This window comes from Ostrinia nubilalis, chromosome 29 (genome assembly GCF_963855985.1).
Source record: "Ostrinia nubilalis chromosome 29, ilOstNubi1.1, whole genome shotgun sequence".
NCBI classification, from domain to species: Eukaryota; Metazoa; Arthropoda; class Insecta; order Lepidoptera; family Crambidae; genus Ostrinia; species Ostrinia nubilalis.
The window spans coordinates 2222533-2231448 of NC_087116.1; positions in this window are offsets into that span (position 1 = coordinate 2222533).

Genomic DNA, 8916 nt, shown 5'->3' on the forward strand with positions numbered 1-8916 from the left:
TTATATAGTGTTTTGTTGTATTTCTTGAGCTTCACATTCAAGTAAGATTGTGTCAAGTCATTTTGTTTGTACTGTGTTCTATTGTCTTTTATTTGTATCTTTATACCGTGTCTTTATTGTTTGTGTCTATTTTGTATATTTTAATCGATATTTGTTTTGTATAGATTTGATATTTGTTTACTCTGAACATGTAAATTGTATTTGGATATGAAAATAAAATAACTTGTTGTTGGTGTTGGCTTCATTTAGAAAGGGACAAATAGGTAGGAAAAATAGGTAGTTAGAAAAGATAGGGAAATAGGTACCTACTCACCCTCCGACGGAGGACAGAGACAGACATATCGGAAATAGAGCCGTAATCGCTTTACGGTATTGCTTTTTCAAGAGAAAAAGCAAGCATTTGTTGTCTCGCTCCCACTAGCGGCCCTCGCTCACACCGTATTGCGTCTCGCTCGCACTCGCTCCGTCCTTGTCGCACGGAGGCACGCGATACGGCGTTAGATTGAGGCGTAGGCGTCACTAGTGGAGAGTGGCATGGTGGGCCCAAATATAGCGGTGGTCCGAGCCAAAATCACAGTCCACTTGAAGATAGCTACGAAGTAACAACTAAGAAACAAAGAAGTCCCTAGAAGCCAACAGCAGCCAGTACAAGCCCACTCAAGAAACAAGGGGTTGTTATTTCATTACACCCCCTCCCCGCTACCCCGCTACGTGAACACCGGCGAGAGAGAGACGACGATATCTCTGCATCGGGCGCTTCTTCTTCGAGCCTTCAACAACTCCCAGGCGCAACTCCAGTAACCCGTGGGGCGTACCCCACATTTTGGTCCTTGACGAAGCCGGATTACGTCGGGTTGTTGAAGAAACTTTGGAAGAATTGAAGACAGAAAATGCCAGTGACAAGATCGCGCAGCGGAGGCTCAAGAGTCGGAGCCACGGAAAGTACATCGGAGTACACCATGTCGACTGCCGTTGCGGACGAACAAGGGACTAGTCAGACGGAGACGACGGCGTCGCAGCGCACCGTGCCAGTGCAGCGCGCCGCTCCGGGGCAGGGCGAGCGCACGCAGGCGCCCCTGCCACACACATCCGCGCAGCCGCCGCTGGCTGAGCAGCAGAGAAGAGCTGCCCAGCGGCCGCTGTCAACATTGGGGCCGGCGCAGCCGCCGCTGAGGACAGAACAGCGGCCGCCGCAGCCGGCAACGGGAGCCGGAGAGCCAACGCTGCAGGAGCAGCGTCGCCAGGCTGAGCTACGGACCCGACCGGTATCGTCGCCCGAGTCGCCGCCCCCTGCGGAGCAGGGGCCGACGCGGCTCGAGCGCCCCGCGGCGCCAGCGAGATCAACAGCAGCGCCGCCGAGATCGACGGCAACAACGAAAAAATCGAAGCGCACCCGCAAGTTACTGGAAGCCAGGGAGGAGCTACTGCGACTGCAAGTGAAGCTTGCGGCCGCCAAGGTGGCCGCCCTGGAAGCAGACAGCGACTCAGAAGAGGACGTGGACACGGTGATGGAGGAAGCGGACCACAACGCACGGGTGAACAACTGGTTGGATACCAGTGTGCCGCCCATGCCCATCGCCACCGAGCCGCCCCTGGCCATCGCCAGCGAGCCGCACAGAGCGCCGGAGCCACCGCCACCGCTGGGGGACATAGAAGATAGAATGCCTCAAGCCATAGAAGTCCCTCAGGCACCGGCGGGAGCCGGCGCGCCCGCGCCGCTCCACCACCAAGTAGACCTGTCGGAGCTGGCCAGCGCCATAGCGCAGGCCGCCCGATCCGGACAGCACAACAACAACAGCAAGATGTTCGCAGAGCTGCCATACTTCGGGGGGTCGCATCACGAGTGGCTTTCATTCAAGGCCGCGTACTTCGAGACGCAGAGCGGGTTCACGGACTTGGAGAACCTCACCCGCCTGCGCAGAAGCCTCAAGTCGAGAGCAAGAGAAGCCGTCGAGAGTTTGTTGATATACAACTCTAACCCACGCGACGTGATGAAGATTTTGGAGGCAAGATTCGGGAGGCCGGACGCCATAGCTGTCGCAGAAATGGAGAAAATTAGAAGCTTGCCGCGCCTCGCCGACAGCCCACGTGACTTGTGCATATTTGCGAGCAGGGTCACGAACATAGTCGCCACACTGAAGACCATCGGGAAGCAGCGGTACCTACTCAACCCCGAGATAGCGAAGTTGACAATGGAGAAGCTGCCGCCTGCCATGAAGTACCGGTGGTACGACTTCGCCGCAGGACAGCCCACCGACGAGGCCGACATAGAAAAGTTGGCGCGCTTCCTGAACCACGAAGCGGAGATCTGCGGTCCGTACGCGCAGCCGGAAGGGGTTTCGGAGCCGGCGGCGAATCGCAGAAACCACAAAACGTTCAACGCCCAACAGTACGAGGCAGTGAATAGTGAACGTCATAATAGTGAAAGTGAACGGCAATATAGTGAACGCCAGAACGGTGAGCGGCGAAATAGTGAAAGACAGAACAGTGAGCGGCAAAATAGTGATCGTGAAAATAGTGAAATGAACAGAAAGTGCGTGTTGTGCAGTGCTACGGGACACAGTGTCGCGGGATGTGCAAAGTGGAGAGACTCGAACACATCGCAGCGCTGGGACTTAGCGAAAGAAAAGCGATTGTGTTTTCGGTGTTTACGATTCCGCGCGCGTGGACATAACTGCAAAGTGATCAAGTGCAACATAGAAGGGTGTGAAAATGTGCATCATAGAACGCTCCACTACTCCAAGAGGAGTGAGGAGCCGAGTGAAGTGGTAGGTTCGACGTGGACAGGGAAGGGCACGCAAGCCTTCCTGAAAATAGTGCCTGTGCAGATACGCGGCCCGCGCAAGAAAATAGACACGCACGCACTACTCGACGACGGGTCTACGGTGACACTTATTGACGAAGATCTCGCGCAGCAAGCCGGCCTGCGCGGACCGCGGGAACCTCTACACATCGAGGCCATCGGGAGTGCGCGGGTGGACACCTCCGCGTCCCGGAGGCTCAACATCACGCTGAACCGGTCCGGGCAGGGCAAGCAGCACCGCATACGAGCACGCACCATCCAGAATCTTAAGCTGTCGCCGCAAAGTGTCAAACTCGAAGACATAGTGAGATGTGAACATCTAAGTGATATTCAAGAAAGTGTAGTGCTACATAGTGCGCGGCCGCAAATATTGATCGGCCAGGACAACTGGCACTTGCTCGTCGCACAGGAGCAGAGAATCGGTAAGCGACACCAACCTATCGCTTCGCTTACACCGCTCGGCTGGGTGCTACACGGCGCGTGCAGTCGCACCGTCGGGCACAGAGTGCATTTTACACAAGAGATTGAGAGCGAGGAACGCCTCAATATGGACCTCAAGCACTTCTTCTCGTTAGAGGCCTTGACGATTGCCCCTAAGCTACCTCACAACGACCCCGAAGCCCGAGCACTGAAAATACTGAAAGAGAAAACCACGCGGTTAATGGACCGGGACGCTCTACGGTACCTCTGGCGGGGGTGCGACAGGACAGCTCCACCCCAAGAATATAGAATGACCTCGTTAATCTTCGGGGCCACATCCTCACCGGCTACTGCAATTTACGTGAAAAACAGAAACGCAGAAGAGTTCGATGCGCAATATCCAAAGGCCGCGGCAGCTGTAAGAGACAACCACTATATGGACGACTACATCCAGAGCTTCGAGAACGAAGAGTCGGCCATCGAGATCGCCGCCCAAGTACGCGACATCCATCGCCGAGCGCACTTCCATCTGCGCAAGTGGATCTCCAACTCGCCACGGGTGCTGCAGGAGCTGGAAGAGGAACAGGCGCTCGAGGAGCGCTCCCTGGGCCCCAAGAACGAAAAGGTCCTAGGAATGATATGGAAGACATCATCTGACGCGTTGAAGTACAACTTGGACCTGAGCCGACTTCCCGACGACATCCTACTCCGGAAGCCCACCAAGAGGCAGGCCCTCCAGGTGGTCATGTCCCTATTCGACCCCCTGGGCCTCGTGTCGCCGGTGACAGTCCAGGCGAAGCAAATACTTCAAGAGATTTGGAGGCGGAGCACCGCGTGGGACGAGCATCTACAGGATGACCTGGCGGAGAGGTGGGCCAAGTGGGTCCAGCAATTGGAAGCCCTCCGTGCCATCGAGATACCCCGGTGCTACCCTCACTTCACTCAAGGCGACAATCTTCAACTACATGTATTCGTCGACGCCAGCGAGACCGCCTACGCCGCCGCCCTCTACTGGCGGGTGGAAGACAACGACGGGCGGGCGCACACGACACTGGTCCTGGCTAAGAGCCGGGTCGCGCCGCTGAAGACCACCTCGATTCCCCGCCTGGAGCTGCAGGCCGCAGTTATGGGTACGCGGATGGCGAGCTGCGTCCTTGAAGAACACGACCGAAAGCCGACAACAAGGACGTTCTGGACGGACAGCCGAACGGTCCTCACGTGGCTACGAACGGGCGCACGGTCCTACAAACCGTTTGTGGCGCACCGTATAGCAGAGATTGAAGAAAACACCAAGATAGAGGAATGGCGCTGGGTGCCCACCAAGATGAACGTCGCGGACGACGGAACGCGCGACGTGCCCAGGGACTTCGACAGTGAGCATCGATGGTTCAACGGGCCCAGTTTTCTGCGGGACGACCCAGCGACCTGGCCGACCGAAGAAAGGAAAATTCAGCAAGACACCGGGGAGGAAAGAGCAAATTTGATAGACAGGAGAGCCACAAAGCTGCTAGAAGTGATCCCGCAGTGCGACCGGTTCTCCAGGTGGGAGAGGTTCGTGCGAACCACCGCTCGCGTCCTGCAATTTGTTGACAGATGCAGGCCGACAACGAAGCAGGCTGCTTACGCACGGACGCGGGCCAACAAGGTGGCAGACCCCACCTGGAGGAAGCCGCAGTCACGAGACACCAAAGGGCGCGGTCACAAGAAGGAAGTACAGCAGACTGAAGACAAGTTCGTGGCCCTCCCGGCAGAGCTCCTCATCCGGGCTGAAGATTTAATAGTGCGCGCGTGCCAGGAAGACAGTTTCAGAGAAGAGATCCACTGTCTGTCCCAGCATCGACGCGTCAATCGAGATAGCAAGTTATTCAAGATCGCAGTGGAGTTGGTTGACGGGTTATTGACCATCAAAACCCGTATAGCTGCAGCCGAAGACGTCCCGGAGGCGGTAAAGCGGCCGCCTGTCCTAGACGGCCGTCACCACATCGCGAGGCTGTACATCGGGCACGTGCATCGCAGCGGTCACCACCAGGGGGTGGAGGCCACCATCAACCAGTGCCGGCAGAGGTTCCACATCCTGGGACTTCGGCCGACGGCACGCAGCATCGTGCACCAGTGTACGCCGTGCCGCCGACGACGGTGGGCGCCGCCTGCGCCCCCGACCGGGGACCATCCCGCCGGTCGGCTCGCGCACCATCAGCGCGCCTTCACCTTCACGGGCGTCGACTACTTCGGGCCGCTGCTCACCACCGTGGGGAGAGCCACCAAGAAGACCTACGTGGCCCTGTTCACGTGTCTCACGACGCGTGCGGTCCACCTTGAGATGGCGGCATCACTCACCACCGACTCCGCGGTGATGGCACTGCGGCGGTTCGTCGCGAGACGAGGCTGTCCCAGAACCATCTGGTCCGACAACGGGACCAACCTCCACGGCGCCGAGAGAGAGCTCCGGCGCGCCATCGACAACGCGACAGAAGAGGAAGCGGCCAAGCGGAGGATAACCTGGCGCTTCATCCCTCCCGGCGCTCCTTTCATGGGCGGAGCGTGGGAGCGCTTAGTGAGGTCCGTCAAGACGGCCCTGTCGGCCGTGATGGACAGCCGACCGACCAGCGAGGAGACCCTCGCCACCCTGCTCGCCGAGGTTGAGATGACGGTGAACAGCCGTCCGCTCACCCACGTCTCTGTCGACCCGCAAGACCCGGAGACGCTGACCCCCAACCACTTCCTGCTGTTGGGGCCAGCCCACGCACCACCGGCGGGAGAGACCTCCCCGCAAGACCTCCTGGGCAAGGCGAGTTGGCGGACGGCGCAGCGCCTCGCCGACATGTTTTGGGCGAGATGGCTTCGAGAGTACCTGCCCGAGCTTCAGCACCGGCGGGAGCCCCATGGGAAGGGCCCTGCAGTCCAGCTGGGTGACGTCGTCCTGATCGCCGACAACACGCTGCCTCGCAACACCTGGCCGCTGGGGAGAATCGTGGCTACGTACCCCGGCCCCGATGACATCGTGCGAGCGGTGGACGTGCAGACCAAGGGCGGCATACTACGGCGACCTACGAAGAAGCTGGTGGTGCTGCAGTCGACGGCAGAGCCTGCGAACGTTCTTCCCACGGAGTGATGCGTCGCGGCTACGAGGCTTCACCACGACGCACGGCGGGAGAATGTACAGAACGTTCGTAATAGATGTAAATATGAATAAGTGTATTTTGTATTCGTTTCGTAGCTTATAATAGACCCTGCAATGTATAAAGAAATAGCGTTAGAAATAGACACAGAGATGTATGTTGTTTGTGCAATAAAGATAAGCTAGGCCAGAAAAGTAGGCAATTGTTATCTTTATCTGTCATTTGAATTATATAGTGTTTTGTTGTATTTCTTGAGCTTCACATTCAAGTAAGATTGTGTCAAGTCATTTTGTTTGTACTGTGTTCTATTGTCTTTTATTTGTATCTTTATACCGTGTCTTTATTGTTTGTGTCTATTTTGTATATTTTAATCGATATTTGTTTTGTATAGATTTGATATTTGTTTACTCTGAACATGTAAATTGTATTTGGATATGAAAATAAAATAACTTGTTGTTGGTGTTGGCTTCATTTAGAAAGGGACAAATAGGTAGGAAAAATAGGTAGTTAGAAAAGATAGGGAAATAGGTACTCACCCTCCGACGGAGGACAGAGACAGACATATCGGAAATAGAGCCGTAATCGCTTTACGGTATTGCTTTTTCAAGAGAAAAAGCAAGCATTTGTTGTCTCGCTCCCACTAGCGGCCCTCGCTCACACCGTATTGCGTCTCGCTCGCACTCGCTCCGTCCTTGTCGCACGGAGGCACGCGATACGGCGTTAGATTGAGGCGTAGGCGTCACTAGTGGAGAGTGGCATGGTGGGCCCAAATATAGCGGTGGTCCGAGCCAAAATCACAGTCCACTTGAAGATAGCTACGAAGTAACAACTAAGAAACAAAGAAGTCCCTAGAAGCCAACAGCAGCCAGTACAAGCCCACTCAAGAAACAAGGGGTTGTTATTTCATTACACCCCCTCCCCGCTACCCCGCTACGTGAACACCGGCGAGAGAGAGACGACGATATCTCTGCATCGGGCGCTTCTTCTTCGAGCCTTCAACAACTCCCAGGCGCAACTCCAGTAACCCGTGGGGCGTACCCCACAGCAATAGTTCAGTATTATCAATCTGTGAGGCAGTTTTTCAAGCTTAAATGTGCCTCAGTTGTAACGCAATTCTATCAAGGGTCCGCGCTGAAAAACAGTTTCTGATATTTGTTTCTGGCTACGTCGATATGCTAAGCATGAATTTACTTGTTACAGTTTTCTTTGTATGTATTTTGAGTACTTTTAGCCAAATATTCTACCTATCCTATTCGATTTTTAACAAGAACTAATACGAGCAGAAAATTTAGCTACCACTGGGAATCGAACCCGGGACCTGGTAGCCGAGAAAAAGGTTCGACCAAATGCCACTGCTGGACTGTACATAAACGCCTTCAAAAATTTCCACAGCGAAGTTTCCTTAATACGTCATCAGGCAAACCCGGGCGTGAAACTAGTCATCCATTGTTATGTAAGTAGGCGTCAGCATCACAGACTGCATCTGTTATTATGAACACGCGAAGGCTGCGCGCGCGCCAGTCTAGGGGACAGGGTGCAAATTCACATTCAAATGCGTTTATTTTGCAAGCATAGGGACTTCATTACACCATTTTTGTCAGTTCTTTAACCTCTATTGCTGTTGCTTCAGCCTCTTTATGTACCTATGTTGTTTTTACAACTTTACATTTAACAAGTGTTGTTTTTGTAAGTTTTTCTTGTGAATTTTTAAATAAATAAATAAGTAGGCTTATAAAAAGCTTCTTTAACACATCCCAGTATTACTATAACCCTACCAATGCGTCGGGACAACAAATGTGCTGAGAAGAAGCAGCACAAGTGCATTTAGAAAACTTATAATAATATTGACCAGTTTTCCTTGTGGGACCTGTAAAGTTGTATTTCAATTGGAAATAGATTGATTATTTTTTCACAAAATTTTTGAATGATTGTACTAAACCATTCCCCTTAGTTTCCTTTCTGTATTATTTCTTCTTTTCTTAGTGATTTTACAATAATGAAATGAGACTTAAGAAATAAAATATTTGTATTTGAAAGAATCTGTACGAATATTTAAACGAAAGTTATCGGTGTCGAAATCGACTCTATTCGATTCGAATCCCCTTGCCGATGGACGTTGTGGTAAACTCGTAATACAATATTTAACTCATCCAGAGGGATTAACGGGATTATCCTTTTGAACAATACTGTCTGGTGCCCATATACCACAAGCTTTGTCCGATAGAGCAGCATATAATGTCCAAGGTCATTCTATTGATTGTCCGATTTACATTCAGTCTCCTAGCCTACATGCAATCAACCGGATTATCGTAACAAACGCTCTTGTAAGTCAAGAACACGGTCCGTTCAAGTTTATTTAACGATAATATTAATTATAAAAGAAATCTTCACATCCTATGTTTCTTAAGAATACAGATAACATCGGTCTATTCTTCAGTGCTGTGTTGCAATAGATAGTTGTATTGATATTTAATCTCATTTCAAACATTATTTTATAATTTAACCTTAAAATCGGAAGAGTGAACGAAGAAAACAAGTGAAAATAGGAAGAGTGAACAAAGGAAAACAAGTGAA